Source organism: Otolemur garnettii, unplaced genomic scaffold, assembly GCF_000181295.1.
Source record: "Otolemur garnettii isolate 467f Iridium unplaced genomic scaffold, OtoGar3 scaffold00167, whole genome shotgun sequence".
NCBI lineage: Eukaryota > Metazoa > Chordata > Mammalia > Primates > Galagidae > Otolemur > Otolemur garnettii.
This window is the reverse complement of record NW_003852562.1, coordinates 1,594,695-1,615,134: the sequence shown is the minus strand read 5'-3', so window position 1 is coordinate 1,615,134 and position 20,440 is coordinate 1,594,695. Positions and strand designations below refer to the sequence as shown.

General features: G+C 38.2%; 1 pseudogene; it reads left to right on the top strand.

The window, feature by feature from the left end:
- Nucleotides 1–492: 492 nt before the first annotated feature.
- LOC100954241 lies at nt 493–1,098 on the top strand (annotated as a pseudogene).
- Nucleotides 1,099–20,440: the final 19,342 nt, after the last annotated feature.

Sequence of the window (20,440 nt, the reverse complement as noted above, 5' to 3'; positions counted from 1 at the left end):
CAAAGAACAGTCAGTTCATTGACTGTTCCTCACTTGCAAAGCTGATTCTGTAAAGGCTATGAAACTCACCCAAAATACATTTTTTTTAATTTTAAGGAAAACATTAGAAAATTAGAATCTATCTAAATAAAAAAGAAAGTGCTAGGGAGATTAAGGAATTCTTATTATTTATATAACTTCTATTATTTCATACTGTCTTTGACATACTTTTTTTTACTATATTTTTATCCTACTCAATTCAAGACATGGTCTGCTCCACAGAACTTAGTACTTAGAGTGATTTGAAGATTAAATGAAAGTTGATGGAGACTTCTGCTATGGTTTGAAAGTCTGTCCCCTCAAAACTCATGTTGAAATTAAATTGCCATTTATACCAGTATTAAGAGGTGGGACCTTTGGGGCAGTGACTGAGTAGGCCTTCTCCCTTCCCAGAGCCCCTCCTACTGTGCCACACTCGCTCAGCAACACTGCTGTCTCCCCTCAGCAGCCATCATGACTGTCTACCAGGACCACAGCAGTTATGATGAGATGCTCTCCAATGTTTACAAGATCCAAGAGGGTGCAGATAGCCTGTGCCTGGAGGTGGAGGAGAAGATGGTCATAAGACAGAGGGTAACATTGATGACTCACACATTGGTGGAATGCTTCCACTAAAGGCCCCGACTGGGAAGGTACCAAAAGCACAGTGATAACTGGTGTTGATATTGTCATGAACCATCACTTGCAGGAAACCAGCCTCACAAAAGAAGCCTACAAGAAGTACATCACAGATGACATGAAGTCAATCAAAGCAAAGTGGAAGAACAGAAACCAGAAAGAGCAAATCTTTTGTGACGGGCTGCAGAACAAATCAAGCATGTTCTTGCTGATTTCAAAAACTACCAATTCTTTTTTAGTGAAAACACGAATCCAGATGGCATGGGTTCTCTCCTGGGTTACCATGAGGATGCTGTGACCCCATATGTGATTTTCTTTAAGGATAGTAGAGAAATGGGAAAATGTCCACAAATTTGGCAATTACTTTGGATTTATCACCTGTCAAAACTGGCTGCTGCTTGTCACCCACTCAACACCAGAATGGAAGACAAATGGGACTGATGTCATCTTGAGCTCTTCATTTATTTTGAATGTGATTTATTTGGAGTAGAGGCATTGTTTTTAAGAAAAAAACATGTCATATAGGTTGTCTAAAAATAAAATGTAGGCTTGGTGCCTATAGCTCAAGCAGCTAGGGTGCCAGCCACATACACAAGAGCTGGCAGGTTTGACTCCAGCCCAGGCCTGCCAAACAACAATGACAACTACAGTCAAAAAATAGCCAGGTGTTGTGGTGGGCACCTGTAGTCCCAGCTACCTGGGAGGCTGAGGCAAGAGAATCACTTAAGCCCAAGAGTTTGAGGTTTCTATGAGCTGTGACACCACAGTACCCAGGGTGACAGCTTGAGACTCTATCTCAAAAAATAAATAAATAAAATAAAAATAAAATATATTTAAACTCAAAAAAAGAAAAAAAAGACGTGGGACCTTTGAGAGGTGGTTAGGCCAATAGGGGCTCTGCTTTCATGGGTGGGATTAGCACAGATATGAAAGGGACAGTTCAGCCTTCTATTATTCTGTCGTCATGTGGTGCCTTTTACCATGTTATGACACAGCAAGAAGGCCCTTGGCAGTTACCACACCTTGATATTGAACTTCTCAGTTTCCAGAACTGTGAGCCAATAAATTTCTGTTCACTGTAAATTACCCAGTCACAGGCATTCTGTGATAGCAGTATGAAATGGACAAAGCTTCTCTATAGTATAAGGGAAGTGCTGTTGCCCAGATATGTTGCTCTTTATTGCCCTAATTTAATTTAAAAGTCATTGTTATATATAGGTAATTATCATTTATTGAGCACTGATTATATGTCAGACCCTGTGTTTCAAGTTCATTATCTCATTTAATCTCTGTAACAACTGTATGAGGTTATTATCCTCCTCTTATCACGATGTGTTGAGTAAGTTGTACTATTGTACAGAGCTACCCCAAAATATGCAGCTTTTGTCTTCTACACCATCATCATTTTTCTGGGATTAAAGCTGGTCCCCCTGGCACTGTTCTTAACCCTAATGTCTAGGACCATTAAGAGGAGGAGTATCCACATGGGGCAATATGAATGGGGCTCCACAAAATGCTGGGATTTGCCTTCTTCTGGGTGACCCCAGGCAATTTCAGCCAACTGTGGAAGGAAAGCTTCAGCCCCAGTCAGGAAAAGGACAGGCCACCTGACCCCTGGGCTCACACACTGTGCAGTGGTCAGTCCACTGCAGGTGTTCTGTGGGCACTGGCTCACCTTCACAGGGCTGGCAGGGGATGGGCCCCCATGGTCATGAGTTTCTTCTCTTTGGCCCACAGAGCTCCTCCAACGACAGGCCACCCACCCCATCCTAGCACAACCAGCATTCCGCTGCTCTTCCTAGGGCAGGGCACAAGGAGTCACCATCTCTTCTTTTTTTTCCAACATTTTCTTATGGTACACACTTCCCTCTTGATTCTTCAGAGCCTTTTTTGTTTGTTTATTTAACTAAGCTTTTGCAAATGAAATGTCTTAATTTCTAAAACTAATGGTTCTGATGTAGAGTTCAGGGCCTGTTTTAGAATTCAAAAACCAAACACCCTTACTTGTTTGTGCATTTGTAAGTGATTAATCCAAATTCTCCTTAAAGTATTTGGAGGACTCTGGACTGAATTGCAGGGGTGAGCAATTATTTTCTATAAAGGGCTGGATAGTAAATATTTTAGGATTTGTAGGGCATAGACAGTCTGTGTCACATAGCTGCCTTCTATTTTTTACAATCTTTGTTAGAGGGAGAGATGAGTTTGAGCAATTTATTTATCTATTTTGAGTTCAAATCAATTACGAACTTCATGCCCACTGAGAAATATGTATCTGGAGTGGTAAGCTTTGTATTTCTGTAGTTATATTTGACTCATGGCTGAAATTTTAAAATTCAAGTTCTATTAAGCTCTTTCTCAACAAGGCCTTTAAATATTATTGTATGAGTGTGTAATGTTTTCCTACCTCCAAGGAGTATTAAATTAGGTTATAAAAATTCTTAAAGAGATTCTATTCTGATTGATTAAGAAAGATAAATAAGTAGTTATATAACTGAATATTCCTATAATCCCTGGAACTTAAGGAAATTAAACTTTCAATAGTTTCCACATGCTACAAAAAGGGGTATTCTTAATGGAACTAACTCCAAAGTTTCAGGAATTTAAGCTCAGATAATTTTAGTAAATATTTTCAAGTGAGACTAAATATTATTGGTTTAATAAAAATAGTTATGTCTTCTCTGAGTTACCAGAACTAATAGACCACACTTTTCTTTTGTTTGGGCACATTCTTCCTAACTTATACAGGTGTACTAACTAAACAAGCTAATATCCTCAATTTGATATGTGTCTTCTGATGCTGAATATAGCATTTTCCGAAGTACAAAACTTTTTTTTTAATGTAGTGATATCTACTCATCTTCTTCTTAATAATACTTTAAAAGACCTTCTCCAAATTAAATTTGGATAAACATTTACCTAGCACAATTTCTAGTTCACTTAAAAGGTGATTGGTTGGTTTTTGATTTAACTAGTGCTGTATTTTGGGTGAGGCATTTCAGGATGATTTCTTAGTTTTTTGAACTTGCAATGCATTGCACTTTTATGTTGTTAGATGTTACACATTTAAATTTAAATTCATTTTCAACTCCAATAACTCACCACCTTCTGAATATGGAAGCCTTACCTGTTGATAGAAGAAATCATGACACTCAATATTCCCACCATTCAGCCCTGCTTTATATTCCAAAGAAAATGTTGAACTATTGCTAAGGATAAAAATTTACATGAAGTTCTAAATTTTCTTGTGATAAATACTTTAAGCTCTTTTTTTACCTTCCAAAGTTGCCAACTCAAGAGTTTATGGCCTCAAAGTTTACTTTCAGTTTAAAGGAAGAAATTAGTCCCCAGGTCTACAACCTATGAGCTACTACCAGTGAGCTTAACGTTCAGTTGCCAAAAACGAGATTCTTTCTCTCAATTTTTTTAAGGAGGAGTGCCAGAGGAATACATTATATGACATCCTCCCAAAAGTGAATAGGGTCTGAAACCAATATTTAGTTGAAACAATTACGAAAGGTCCAGTCAAACATGCCAGTGACCAGTTCACATAAGAAAAGTGGAGAAGCTTTAATAGTCACAGATGAATGAAACAAGTCCTTTCCTAGAATGAATGAATATAAGTAACTAATAAATAATACTAGAATCAGGAACAACTTTTAGTTATTCCTTCAGATTTTTTATTTTTTGAGATGGAGTTCTTCCTAGTGTGCTCAGGCTGGACTCAAACTCCTGGGCTAAAGCAAACCTCTGTCTAAGCTTCCCAAATTGTCAGGACTACAGGCCAGCGCCACTGTGCCTGGCAGTTCCTCAGTTTTAATGATCTGATTGGGGACTATTCAATCACTGGAGATGTGACAGAAGCATGCTTCCCATCTATTTGAAATACCCTAGGGCTGTGCATGTACTCTGAATCTGACAGACGAAATAGATAGACAGACACAAATAATGGAAAGGAAACACCAGAACAGTTTCCCAAGAGAACTTGTTGAATCTCAGAAACCAATAACCCAAAATAGGGCACTTTGACAGGCTGAACTGAAGAAGCAGCCTCAAGGTCTATCTGACCTTCACACACACACACACACACACACACACACACTCCTACTTCCAATCCTCTGTCTAGCCCAAAGCAAGGGATGGAGTTGTTCTCTGAAGTTCCCTTATCTGCCTAAAGTCTGGACCTACCAAAGAAAAAGACAATTACCTCCACTCCCTTCCCTGAGTCTGCTATTGACAAAACTCTTATTACAGTTAGCTGAAGTCTGTAAACATACCTGGACAGACGTTTGTCACAAACCATTGTCCATGGGCCTAACAGACATTGTCCCAAGTGACTGTCTGTTCCTCGAGCCCACTGAAAATCATATACTAATCCCTAAAACCAAACACCCCTGCCCACCTTCCTCTTCCCTAAGAAGAGTACATAAGCACCAGTGCCTAGTGGGGTGATCACTCTGTTGTCCCTCCCTCCATGCATATTAATAAGTTCTGTGCCTTTTCTCCTATTAATCTGCATTTTGTCAGTTTGTTTTCAGCAAACATTCAGGAAGTGAAGGAGAAATTCTCCCTTAGCACTTACAAGCTGAAAGGCTTTTGTTCTCATCATGATGCACACCCCCAACAGAGTATAAAAGGTAAAGGGAGAAGTTACCAAAGGCCAGGAGGAGACACTGGTCTATGTTCATGCTCTTTAAAGTCACCAATTCACTCCTTGAACTGAAATCTAACTATGTAACTGTGATGTAACTGTGAGTAGGAAGACCACAGGAATTGACATGCAAATGAACACTCCAGGCAGCCCACACTGCTTGAATTCTGCCCCTGGGAGGAATATTTGGGGTGCTCATTTGCATTGCATGTTGGTTACCAAAAAGCACATTCAGTTCACAGCCATTTTAAAGCACTCCTTGTCAGATCCTGGGAACAAACTAAAGTGTCTAAACAAAGGTGACTGAGGCAATGAGGTCTCTTCTGTAATTCATAGGAAGACAATATGCCTTCTATTAGGAACATAAATATTCTTTTGAGATGTGTATCATGCAAACAGAGCTCACCAACTCATGTGAATACTTCTTGTTAGAGAAAAGGTCTCAGACCCTATCGGCCCCCTTTCCGCCTTAATCTCTGGATTCCAATGCCCTGGAGCTTCCCACTAAGCTCCTCTTCTCACAAAGAGTAATATCTCACTCTTGTGTTGCTGCATCTGCTCCCTATTTATAAAGAGTACACTTTGAGAGAAGAAATGTTTCTTTCTTTAATCCACAGCAATATTTATTGCTGCAGGGAATTCCAGTCTTGTTCTTTGGCAAGCCCACAGCTCTCAGCTTAAATAGGCGAAGCAAATGCATTTTCTCTCCTTCATTGAAAAAGGTTGTGGTTAACAGGACTTCGACAAGTACCGACATTTCGATTATTTTAAGCAAATAAAAAAATAAATAAACCAACAACAAAAAGTCATCTTAAAGTCAGGACATGCACTACAGACATTGCTTTCCTGCAGCATCTTTGTAAATCAGCACATTTCAGCTTTGTCAGCATTCTTTAAATATCACAATGCCTGCGCTCACTTAGCCATGCTTAACTTGGCCACCTCTGCCCTCTTTCCACTTACGAGGAAAAAAAATACAAGATGGCTCCATACAATAATGTACATTAAACACTTTTCCATCTCATAAATAGATACAGTATTTTCCCTACAGCCCAAGGACTATAGGTTACACGATGGTGAATGCTGATGGTGAGGAATGGATGATGTGTTTATTTCTTCTCTTTGGACTGAGGGAGTGCTTTATTATGATGACCAGATTTTGGTAATGAATATAAATGAACTGGGAGAGCCCCCAGTGATTTCTGTCTCTTTGGTATGTACAGTTCTCCAGAAATGTGTTCTTAAGTGTGGGATAATAATTTTGGATATGCTGGTATAATGGACCTCATCAGTCTCATTCACAATGTGCATCTATTACCAACTACACCCAGAGAATCCCCTGCAGTTAAATTCCAGCCAATTTTACTAGTGACATTCAAGAGGCGAAAATGGTCTGGGTTCTCAACCTCACCATCAAGGACTACACAGAGAAAATACATAAAAGTAGCTTAATAGATCACATAAGGATTGTTTAAGTGCACTAACCTGCAAGTAGCCACCTCCTTAAGGCATGCCTAGCTGGGCACTAACCTGCAGGTAACCACCTCCTTAAGGCATGCCTAGCTGCTCACCTATTGCTTTTAATCTCACCTCACTCCTTTCAATACATAGTTTTGCCTCATAGGAGTACAATACAAACCTTTATAGTAACATGCAAACAAACAATAAATCACATCTTCTCCTATTTTTACAACCCAATGCAAATATTTCACATTTATGTCTTATTTCTTATTTTCAAAGCACCTTCCAAAATGTGAGAAAATATATTTTAGTTCTTACTATATCAAAGAAAAAAACTAGATACAAAGTTAAAAATAACTGACTATAGACAAGGTCTGAATTGAGAATATTGTAGGTGCGTTGTTCTCATCAATGTGGGTATAATACACAGAACTTCTGACCAATAAAAGTTGTTGAATGTGTACTGTCTACTTAGTGGAAAGTGTGTACCTGGCAAATGTCTTGTCAATATCTTTTTCCAGAAATCATTTGTTTCTATATTATCTACAAAATGGCCAGAATCAAATAACTAATGGAATAATTACTTAGGATTATATAAATTGTTGGTGAATCTGATAACTGAAAAAACTATCTTTCCAGTGATTATCATTACTGTACTTTGGTTATGTGTAGACTTTTTATTGAGTTCCTGTTTTAGTCCACTTTTTGCTGCTATAACTGGATACCTAAGACTGAGTTATTTATAATGAACAGAAGTTTCTTTCCCACAGTCCAAGATCAAGGCTTCAGCATCTGGTTAGGACCTTGCCATGCCATCCCATGTGGAAGGCAGAAGGTGGCAAGAGGGTGCCAAACTCATTTCTGATAAGGTACCCACTCCTGAGAAAGTAACCCACTCCCACAATAATGGCATTAATGGTCCATGAGGGTGCTGGTCCCATGACTCAAAAACCTTCCATTAGCCCTACCTCTTAGCAACTCCGTATTAAAGATCAGGTTTCGAACACATAAACATTGGTGACACATTTGCACAACATGAGCACGGTTATCATTCTTAAATGCTTAGACAAAAGATTTAGACTTTTAAAAAAGTGATCTCTTAATGTTTACCAGGCCACAAAACTACTAAAATATTTAAATCTTTTAAAATCAATACTATTACAATTAAAATAAGTATATATTTGCTCCAAAGAACAAAAATTCCCATAAAATTAACATTTATAGCAGCATTAATAACTATCAATATACTGAGTTATTTGAAATCATATTTCTTAGAGACTAGTTGTTTATCCAGGAGAAAAACCTATTCTAAGATATTGATCATTTAATTTTGCTATAAAATTAATTCCTTTCTTAAGGCAAAGTGCTTTTCAAAGCTATGGTGATTTCAAACTCTAGAGAGAGACCAGTTCCAAGCAAAAGTTGCACTGCTCTACCCAATCTTGTTTTGCAGGTTATATCTTTTCAAAAGACCTGGAATGATTAGTAGAAGCAAAAAGAGTCAAAAACATGGCTTCTATCACCATGTATAAAGAAGGGGTAGGCTCTAACTATCTATTTTTTTCTAATTCAAAAATGTGAACACATTTCAGTTCAATTTTGAATAAAATAACATCATTTTCTCTGCTCTCATTTTGGTTTTCTATCATTTCCGGTATTTCCTGTCTTGATGAGAAATAATACTTTAGAGATGAATTATGTGGTTGGGAATCCCAGGGGTGAATCCCAAAAAGTTGACTAAAATAGGAACTCAATAAAAACTCTACACATGGGCAGTGCCTGTGGCTCAGTGAGTAGGCCAGTCCCATATCCCGAGGGTGGTGGGTTCAAACCTGACCCGGGACAAACTGCAACAAAAAAATAGCTGGGCACTGTGGTAGATGCCTGTAGTCCCAGCTACTCGGAAGGCTGAGGCAAGAGAATCACCTACGCCCAGGTGAGACTCTGTCTCTAAAAAAAAAAAAAAAAATTCTACACATAACCAAATTACAGTAATGACAATCACAGGAATCACAGGGATGGCATGAAGAGATTGGCTTGGGGAGAAACAAAGTGAATTAACCAAAGACAAGTGTGTTAACAGGGCACATTTACAGAGTTTACAGAAATGTAAATGAAATACAGCCCCATCCTCACAGGGCTTTCCACCTTCAAAGCCATTTGAATTCTCTCAAGTCTGCTTCAGTCTGGCCTGTAGCTTTCTAAGTTTCTCTTCAAAAGTATTGTTTCTTTGTCCCTGAATCCTTGGTAGGTGGATATTTGTGGTTTGCCATGGCACTTATTGACTCACCACAGCCATACAAGACCAAGTTATCTCAAAGGCCGGCATCCGCTCCATTCTGACTGATGTGGTTTGAGTCCAGCATCCCCCCTCCTCCAATCAGCTCTGGACAGTAGTAGTGAGGTTGCCCCTTCTGGACTATGTGTGCGGCACAATTGACCAGAACCTGTATATAAGGCATTGAATGACCAGCACCTGTATACTATGAAGTAGATAATCCCGGGGGATTTTATAGAAACAGCCACTAACGTGTCAGGCTGATCTCTACATTGAAAGGCTGTTTTTGAGACTGGGCAGAGAATAGTGAAAATGATGAGACTGATATTAAAAATGAATGAATGAAAATTTCTATAAGAAGTCAAAAGCAGAAATCTTTGGAGAATGACCATAGTAATATAGATAGGAAAATCCATTGTGTTATCTGTTTAGGACAAAATACTAGCCGTATTTTTGCCTTTTACACATAGGAGAAATGGAAATGAATGCCAATAGTTGCAATTTGAAAAATGTAAACTCAGTATGCTAGGTTAGAAAAATTATTAATTATAAAATAGTATAAATGAAATAAATGATAAAATTTCCATTTGTAAATGATTAAATATGGGGCAGAAAAAAATGTATCCATGATAACTAGTCAAAGATCACAAAACAATCTGTTGTTAGGTTTAAAAACAGAATTCAAAAGTCTGATTTCTGAAATCTCTGATTTCTTCTGGGTCACCCGATGTAAGTATACTAACAAAAATAAGTCAATCTTTCTCACATATTTGAAACAACATTGCTTAATACAAAAAGAAATAGAACTCTTCCTCAATAATAAAATTAGTAAATTTTAAGGGCATAAAATACCTTTATTTGGCATATCAAATATATATTTATGAAAGCAAAAATTACTTTCTTGCTTCATGTAGCATTCATCCACAGCTAAAATTCATTAATTAATTCCTCTTCATACTGCTTTAATAGTTTTCAATACACTCTAAACAACAATAAAAGTTCTATTTTGGATTGTAATATTAAAGGACGATCTGCCTGACAGGGGATTTTCCTAGATCTCCTTTTCCAGATTCATGGCTTTGAAACATCTTTGACATTTTATGTATTTACCTAGTATATACACAGATAAATAAGTCTGTATATGTAAAAATATGTAATAAATATTGTATGCATATATAGGTGTTACTTAAATGTGTATATATATGTGTGTGTATATAAAACAAAATTACACAAAACCCTACATACTCCTTCTGTCTGCAATATTCTTTGATATTTCCACTTCTTTTGCTACGTGATTTCCTCTTTTAAAAAGGCCGATCACAACTTACTAAATTGATTTCACAAGCCACTTAATGAGTTGCAATCTGTAGTTTTAAAAATACTGCTCTAGACCAATTAAATATTATACTTTATTTCAGGTTTCTTCAATTAATCTGATACACCTGAAGACAGACAGTGTCATTGGAAACGACATACAGATCCACAAATATTCTTCCTAGTAACCCATGTAGCCAGCCTTTCTCTATAAATTAGTATGGCCAGTGTCACTGTAAATCTTTTAGGCATCTTCTTTATCTGCAGAAAGAACCTATTTTCAAATGGAGAAAAGATTCCCCACTGAAAAACAAACTAAACCACACAGTAAATCTAACAGAAAGTGATTAATGGGGATTTTTTTGTCAGCATAGTCCAGCTTCCTTCCCTCAAGAAGTGTGACTGGGACCTCAAATTCATCTTCCTTAATATGTTACCACTTAGTGCGGTATTTGCTACTTAATAATTAATCAGAAGGATTGCCACTAATAGCTGTAGAAAGGAGAATGAATAGGTAGGATTTACCCTGCATAAGGGAAGATTTCCAACCATGACACCACAGCGAGATGTCTTTACAACATAAGAACACTGGCCTTTATGAAATCTGGGTAGCATGTTAGATTTTTAAAAATGCAATCATCTTGAGAAAAGCAAGTATTAATCTCCCTACCCTGATAATGCTCACTATTCCATACCGCCTCCTTTTCAGGCCCTCATGTCCCCTAAACCTTCTCTATCAAATAATACCCTGGCCTTGTGCTTCAGAGCACTTGTGCTGACAGTATTAATTATTCTATCACTGTTTGTTTTATGTCTGCTGTCCTGCCAAGACTGGAAGCTGCCTAGTTCACTGTGGAATGCACAATGCCTGGCCATAGGCAAAATAAACAGTACTCAAGCATTTATAAACACTTTTTGAATGGATGAATGAAAGTGAGTGAAGAGAAAATAGATCATCATGTGTTTTCTGCTCCCAAACAGAGGTAGAGACCGAAGGTGCCAGTGGCACTCTGCAGCATTCACTGAAAAGCATCGTCTTTGCTCCTGTTCATCCAAGCCCAGAACCTTTAGTTATGTTCAACTCTTTTCTATCCACATTGTATCCCATTAAATTCATTGTATCCCATTAAATTCATCCCATTAATTCATGTCAGGGGCCAGGAACCACTTGTTTCTCTCCATTCCTCATCTCCATTCCACTTCACCTTGAGGTTACTGCAGTGACCTCTTAAAACTTCTCTGGATCCTGTCTGCAGTCCTATCCCTGCCACAGTCTGTCCCGCACAAGGCTGCCCAAGTAATCTTCCTGAAATATATGTCATTCCCCTGCTGAAAATTCTCAGATCCACACTTCTAAGTCTAGCATACAAGGCCCCACCTTTTCCCCTAGGCTTATCTCCCTAACATCAATTCTACACCCATTTGTACCCACAGATCCTTACAATTTGCTGAAGGCAGTTGCATCATTCCAGAACTTGAATATTCTGCTCTTTCTTCTTAAACATCCTTCCCACTCTCTCTACCTGATACATACTTCATGCATTCTTAAAGATTTAAGGCAATTGATACCGTCTCTGTGAACCTTCGCTTGTCTATTACCTTCCTAGGCCACTGCTCCTCTTCTGTGCTCCTGTCCGCTGTGCATTACAAGTCCATGATGGCACTTGTTAAATTCTGCTGCTATTGTTTGCTAGTGTGCCCCTCACCACCGTGCCACAGCATCCTTCAGAATGAATGTTAGCAGCAAGAAAGAAGAGTTAACATAAATCCATTTTTGTATCTATAGTACCTATCACAGATGTTGACCATAATAAATTGTGTTCATCAGTATCCATAGTTCCTGGAAGTACAATTCAATATAGCTACCTTATGCAAAAAAAGAAATACTACTAGATTGTGGTAACTAACAAATTTTCTGGAAAAGGTAGGTTGTATAGCTTGAACGCGACTCAACTAACAACTCAGCTAGGGTAGAACTCCTAGTCACTGTAAGGGACTGTTCTGGCTAAAACTTCACTCTCACTGCCCTGGACCAATGACATGGCCAGTAGTTTCTCAAGCAAAGCTTCACCAGAACAACCAAACATTTCACCACTATACTTCTACACCAGTCACTCATTTTTTTTTTAAGTTTTTTTTATTTTGTTGGGGATTCATTGAGGGTACAAAGAACTAGGTTACATTGATTGCATTTGTTAGATTAAAAACCCTCTTATCATTATTTACTTCTTCCTTCCAAAGCTCACCAACAGAAGAGTGCCACTTGCTCAGGCACTCTTTACCCAGGTGTATAGGTGTATGTGCTTGGGGAAATTGAGTTTACCTGTGGAAGCCTAGCTGCAAAGGAGTCTGGGAAATGTAGTTTTGACCTTCCCATCTCAACAGTTTGAGAAGCCATTCTAGAAATGGTTTGGGTTGGGTGATGAGCGAGCTACTTTGCAGTACCTGTCATACAAATGCCTAACAACTGAGAAGCGGGAATGAACAGATAGAAATACTAATGGTAAAGGTCATAACTATTATCTTCACTCCTCCATATTCTACTGTTTCAAATAACTTTAATACATAATTCAAAGTTAGCTTTTAATTAACAAAATATGTCATTATTCTTTCAAAGATATTATTTGCATTTTTCAGGCAATTATTTCTTTTGCTTTGTTCTCTAGTACATCATCTGCTTTTAGATTTTTCTAATGCTGAAGGATGAGCATCTGTGTTCCTTCCATTTTAGCTTGTTATTTGAAATATATCACATTCCTTTTTTTCTGGTACAGGAACATGAACCCTCTGATTATAACATACATTGACTATCAGCCGCAACAAAAGATTATTTCAAGTGTAAAACCAAATCACCACATTATTTCTACCAACAGATATATGGACCACAATTTTTATTTCTCCTTTTGTACGTGGTGCTTTTATAGTAAATCAATGACAACAATTAGCTACATATTTTACATATATTTAGTATAAAACTCTTTTGTAAAACTCCATAAGCCCAAATAAATTCATTTTTTTACCCTATGGTTTAGCTTTTTTTTTTCCCCAAAGATCAAGCCCCAAATTAGCAACTTTCTAGTACATTTTCAACCCAAGTCTTTTTATATATCCAGACTGAGTTTCTAAAGATAAAATTATGCTTAGTCATAGTACTTTCTCTATCCCAATCCAGCCACTGACTTGCTGGGTGACACAGCTAAGCTGTGTAAGATGTAGCATTTTGTTTAATTATGGCAAATGAACCATAGGAAGCGTCAAGAGGTTAGGAGGCTGAAACTCCAGGAGAGTAACAACAAATGAAGATTTTATCATAACAACAATGATGTGAATTCCTTTTTAATACAATGCCTTATAATTTTTTTAAAGTGTTTCTTTTGATAAGTAATCTTCACATTTCTGGGAAGCAATCAAGTATTCTCTCCATTTTAAAGATGAGGAAATTGAATTTGGATCAATCAAACAACAAGTTATCTATTGACCACCTACTAAAAGCCAGGTCCTGTATTAGGTGTTGGGGCTGGCAAGCTAACGCTGGAGACACTGTGGTATAATCCAAGTGTGCAGTAAGTGCCCTGAGGGGAAAGTACAGGGTAGAACAGAGGTGTGAGGGTAGAACGGGTACACAAAAGCAGCTCTTAGCCCACACTCCGGGAGAAGGTAAGTAACATTCAAACCACCGTGTCTTACCCAGGGGCAACTTTGCCCCTAACACCCTATTCCTGGGACATTACCCAATGCCTGGAGACATATTTGATTGTCACTATTGGGTGAAGAGGTGCAACTGACCTCCAGTGAGTAGATGGACTGGATGCTACTAAACCTCTGTCCAAGTCTCATCCAAAGGGTAGGCCTCCCAAAACAACAAATCATTCAGCCCAAACTGTCAAAGTGCTTCAGAGGACAAACTTTAATCTAAACTGAGCAGGTGGAAGGACGAGGGAACAGTGTGTACAGGTGGAGGGAGGACAGAGACTAGAGTGAAAATTGCTCAGTGAAGGACTGCCACACTGATTCATTCACCAGGTTTTTCCTGTGCTAAAATATACATAAAATAAAGTTTACCATGTTTAACCATTTTAAGTGTATAGTTTTAATGTACCTTCACATTGTCATGCAATCATCACCACCACTCATCTCCAGAACTTTTTCATCTTCCTTAAGATGCGTCTTAAACAACTGCCTGTTCCCCACTTTTCCCAGCCCCTGGCAACCACCCACTTTTCTACTATCTACTCCAGGGATCCTCCAACTATGGCCTGCAGGCCACATGCAGCCCACCTAGGACATTTATTTGGCCCGCCGAGTGTTTTTGCTGCCACTGTCTGTCCTGGTTAGCAGCCGACTCATCCCAGGGCCCGCAGTCCAGCCCTCCAATGGTCTGAGGAACAGTGAACTAGCCCCCTGTTTAAAAAGTTAGAGGACCCCTGATCTACTCTCTTGCTGACTACTCTACTTTCTATTCATATAGGAGGATCATATAATATTGTCCTTTCACATCTGGCTTATTTCAGTCAGCATAATATTTTCAAGGCTCATTTATGTTGTGGCATGTGTCAGATTTTCCTTCCTTTGAAGGCTAAATAATATTCCATTGTGACCATGTACCTCATTTTGTTCATCCAGTCATGTATCTATGCACACTTCAGTTGCTTCTATCTTTAGGTTATTGTGGACGAGCTGTTATAAACATGCACGTGCAGGTAAATGTTTGAGTCCTGCTTTCAGTTCTTTTATATATAAGACTCAGAAGTTATTCACCAATTACTATATTTATTTGTAATAAACTTTGCTTTATTTTATTGTTTTATTTCATTTTTTATTTTAAATATTATGAGGACACAAATCTTTTGGTTTCATGAATTGCTTTGGTACAGTTTGAGTCAGGGTTATAAGGGTTCCCCTCACCCCAAGAGTGTGCATTGTATCCCGTAGGTGTGAGTTTACCCCTCCCGTCTTGCCCCTTCATACCTGTTTGCTTTCTGTTGAGTTTTGTAGCCAAATGTGCATATAGGTGTTGATTGATCAGTTCCATTTCAATAGCAAGTACATGTGGTGTTTGCTCTTCCATTCTTGCAATACTTCTCTTAGAAGCATAATGTAGGTTCTATCCAGGCTGCTTTCATGTATACTTCCTGGCATTTTTCTAGAGCTTTTATATGGTAAGAACAATACCCAAAATCCCTCTGTCATGGATCCTATGTTCTAGTGAAGGAAAGCAAAATAAGTGAACTAGTGGACAAGATCATTTCAGAGAGCACTATAAAGAAAATAAGCAGAGGACATGTGGAATGAATGAGTGGACCTCAGAGTGCTAAAACTGGAAAGCCTTAATCTGCAGGACAGCCAGGTAAGCACTCTGTATTTCCTTTTTCAGGCAATGAAAACTTCAGAGAAGTTAAATAAATTGCCCACAGTCGCACAGCTAATAAATTCTTCAGGCCAGGCTAGAACCCAGACTTTCTTTTGAGCTGGAAAGTTGGCCTAGGGTACATGTTTATTAAACACAGCAACCTGCACCTGCCTCTTAGACTTCTGGTCTTTTTCATCTGCTTTGATGATTCACTCTAGAAACAACTCTGTGAATGGCAAGAAGACATTTTCATGTCTACTTCCCACCCTCATTCTATACCCAGCTCTGGCACTGGTGTTCCCTTTTATTGTTGAAAGGGTTTTCTATAAGTACAGAATAAAGTAGTATTGATTCTAAAAAGAAATGTCCTACTTCCCCATAGCCTTGCTTTAAAATAAATAATTTCTTTTTTGTTCAAAATAAAAAATAACATAGGACCTGTGTAAGTGATACCTGACAAAATATAGATGATTTCTGTTGAACAATAGGAATACTGTTGCTTCTAACCTTTGCTTTCATGCAAGGTCATGTGCAGCTTACATAAATATTACATGAAACCTGTTTTGCAAAGAATCACTGTCTGTGATGATTTACAAAGGCAGAGGTCCATTGGCCAGATCTACCTTTTAAAAAATCAAAAGCTTTTACTTTCTTACAAGAGAAAGAAAGTGACCCTTTCTAAGTAGGTAAACACACACATCCTTTCACGTAGGATTAAGACCTTAACATTGCTAATGTGTACAGTTAAAATTTCTCAAAGCTTCTTTATGAAAGTAGGTGTCAAGTGATATGATGTGTTGTAATTCATTTCAGACTCCAAACCTCATTGGTTGGAAAAGCAAAAATATATTATGACACAAAGTTTATATCAGGAAAAAGGGTAATATTCCTTTCCTTTTTTAAAATTCTCATTTCATCTTTTGCTATAATGTGAGCTGTTATAGAATTAAATAGTGAATAGATATTTTTAGGCTTTAACATGTTTTATAAAAAGTGGCCAATTTTGCTTAATATACTTACATTATGAACAAATAGTTGCTGAACAATACTTTAATTGTGCTATTAAAATTATAATGTGTCATTGTGGGGCTAAACATCTTCCTACAAATTGATTTGGTACAATAAAAAAAATACCCTGTGCAAAATGTTTAACATGTTTAGAAAAGTTTTAACTTATTAAGAAGCCCATAATTACTGCCCAAGGGACCTCTTATTTTTGTCCTTTATCATTTATCTTAGCACTTCGTGAACATATTACTTAATGTAAGACTACAGGAAGTAAAAAAGAAATTTTCATTTCCTTTTCACAGAATCTCCTTCTACCTCTCCCATATTTAAGAGGCTACCTCCTCAGACTCCTTGTTAGTTATTCAATAATCAACACTTCAATTAAGTTCCCCTTAATGCAAATACTTAGCACTTTTGTTAAGTGTCAGGCATCATGCTTGACAATGAAGACACAAAGGTGAACAAGAAAGAGAAAAATTTTGATGTATGAGGTTTACAATCTGGTTAAGTGGATAAAAAATGAAATAACATGAAGTTCACAGGCATCTTGATGGGGAAAGAAGAAATTACTACTAGGACAAGAGCATCAAAACCAGTATTCTGCAGCGAGTGGAGATATGGAAAATGAGAAATGGCAGGAAAAGATCCCAGAGGAAGATGTAATTATCTCAACCCTCAAGAACTTCCCCAAAGTCTCATCATTACCAAGGGAAGAGCCAGATTGTGAAACTGAATTTTGAACCCCCTTCCATCTGACTCCTCTCCATCATGCTGCTGGGTACCCCATCACCCCAACTGGCTCCTTCTGGAATCCTTGCTGATGAGCTGGGAAGGTCCAGGGATTATATCTCCCAAGCTGTGATGTTACCTTCACCAATCTCTATTTTTGTTACCTTGGAGGCATGAATTACAGTTTCTGTTGAGACTATAGCACCCCCTAACCCCAGGTAGTTTGTCCTGAACCCTGATTCTCTGCCTAGCTCTTGCCAAATTCTCCCACTGCCATCCTCACAATTCCTGGGGATCAAAGGGTCCAGCACCCAGTAACTTCCACTATAGGATGGATCCCCACTTCTCAGACAAAAGTCATAAGTATTGCCTTCCATCTCACCTCACTCTCAAAGTGAACACCCAGAAAGCTAACACAATTTCATGAGGAATGTAGCCACATCCCAACTACCACTAGCCAACTGCCAGCTGTCTTCTTGCTTGAAGTGGAAATGTGTGTCAATTAAGGTTCCTTGGTTGCAAGCAACACAAATCATTGTGAGCTTATTTAGTGGGGGAAAAAAATTGAAAAAAGTTGAATAGTTTACAAAGCTAAAAGAAAATCTAAAGTTCCAAAGTTCAGAAGGCCAGAAAGCAGAGCAGTTCTGGGCATCGAGGCAGCAGCAAGGAAGGGTAAATCTCTTCAGGAGGCCACTACTAGGATGAGTCTCCTTTGAGCACATTCCAGGGAAAAGGCATCAAATTCTATGACCTAGAAATCCTAGCTTGTGTGCCCACAGGTTGGCCAGAGAAGACAGGTACCATATTGACCCTATAGAAGAGGAGTGAGTCACCAAAGCACAGTCGGGATGCTATTGCCACAAGAAAAAATAAATATTGTACTTCCAAAAATTTAAATGTCCACAAGAGCAGTCAGTTTTGCTTCTGAGTGATTTCTCAGACATCAAGTTTTGAGAGTTTCCAGCTTATATCCTACTCCGTACTTGCCTGAACATAATTCAAGCATGCCTTCCAATCATGTCGACATGGTTTCCCAAGTTCTCCACATAGAAGCATCAGAAGTCTTTAAATATATGGCTATCACATAAAAATCAAGTTTTATACTTTGTTTTATTATTTTGAGACAGTCTCAAGCTGTTGCCCTGGGTAGAGTGCCGTGACATCATAACTCACAGCAACCTCCAACTCTTGGGCTCAAGTGATCCTCTTGCCTCAGTTTTTCTATTTTTAGTAGAGATGGTGTCTCACTTTTGTTAAGGCTGGTCTTGAACTCTTGAGCTCAAGCAATCTACCTGCCTTAGCCTCCCAGAGTTCTAGGATTACAGGTGTGAGCCACTGCACCTAGCCTATACTTAATTTTAAGCTGTATTTCTCCAGAATGGTAACTTTTTCATGACTAGTCATGTATATATCAATGATAATCCACTAATAAATCATCTTGTTATATATACTATATAATTTTTTTCAGGTTAATGTGAGGGTACAGACAACTAGGTTATAGTATGTCCCTTTGTTAGATAGAGTCCCTCATGTAGTGATGTCCCCCACCCCAAAAGTGCCATATACCCTTATGTTATACCCATTAAGTGGGAGCACCCCAATCCCCTACCCTCCTCTATCTCAGCTCTCTCCTCACCCTCCTCCCCCCAGCACCATTTACCCGACTGTTTGCTTTTGTTTGGTTTATCAAAGATCAGACAGCTATAAGAGACTGATTTTATCTCTTGACTTTCTATTTGGTGCCATATGTCTATGTCTCTACTTTTGTGCTGATACCATGCTGTTTTGATCATTGTGGACTTGTAATATAACTTAAAGTCTCATAGAGTGATACCTCTGGCTTTGCTTTTATTACTATAAATTGCTGTAGCTATACAGGGTGTTTTTTTTTTTTTTTCTGGCTCCATAAGAAACAAAGAACTGTTTTTCTAATCCTTCAAAGTATAGTATTGGCACAGATATTTTTAACAATGTTGATTCTTCCCAGCCAAGAGCATGATATGTTATGCCATTTGTTAATATCTTCTACTATTTCTTTTCTTAGGGTTTCAAAATTCTCTTTGTAGAGGTACTTCACCTCTTTTGTTAGGTATATTCCTAGGTATTTCATTTTCTTTGAAGCTACTCTGAAGGGAATTGTGTCTTTGATTAGCTTCTCAACTTGGCTGTTATTGGCATATATAAAGGCTAATGATTTGTGGATATTGATTTTATATCCTGAGACATTACTGTATTATTTTGATGACTTCCAGGAGTCTTGTGGTTGAGTCTTTGGGATTCTCTAAGTATAAGTTCATATCATCAGCAAAGAGGGAGACTTTGACCTACTTTGAATCCATTTGGATGCTCTTTATATCCTTCTCTTGCCTGACTATATTGGCTAGAACTTTCAGCACCATGTTGAATAGTAGTGACAATAGAGGACAACTTTGTCTGGTTCCAGTTCTAGGTAAAAAAGCTTTCAGTTTTACTCCATTCAGTATTATATTAGCTGTGGGTTTGTCATAGATGGCTTCAATCAGCTTAAGAAATGTGCCACCTATGCCTATATTTTTAAGTGTTCTTGTTAGAAAAAGATGCTAATAGTCTGGGCACGGTGGATCATGCCTGTAATCCCAGCACACTAGAAGGTGGAGATGGGCAGATCGCTTGAGCTCAGAAGTTCAAGACCAGCCTGAGCAAGAGTGAGTCTCTAAAAAATAGCCAGGTACTGTGGCGGGTACCTGTAGTCCCAGCTACTTTAGAGGATTGCTTGAGCCCAGGAGTTTGAGGTCACTGTGAGCTATGACATCCACTCTATCCAGGAGGACAAAGTGAGATTCTGCCTCAAAAACAAAAAGAAAGAAAAGAAAGAAAGAAAGAGAGCAGATGATATGATAGTATATCTGGAAAACACAAGGGATTCTACTACAAAACTCCTAGAAGTGATCAAGGAATACAGCAGCGTCTCAGGTTACAAAATCAACACTCATAAATCTGTAGCCTTTATATATAC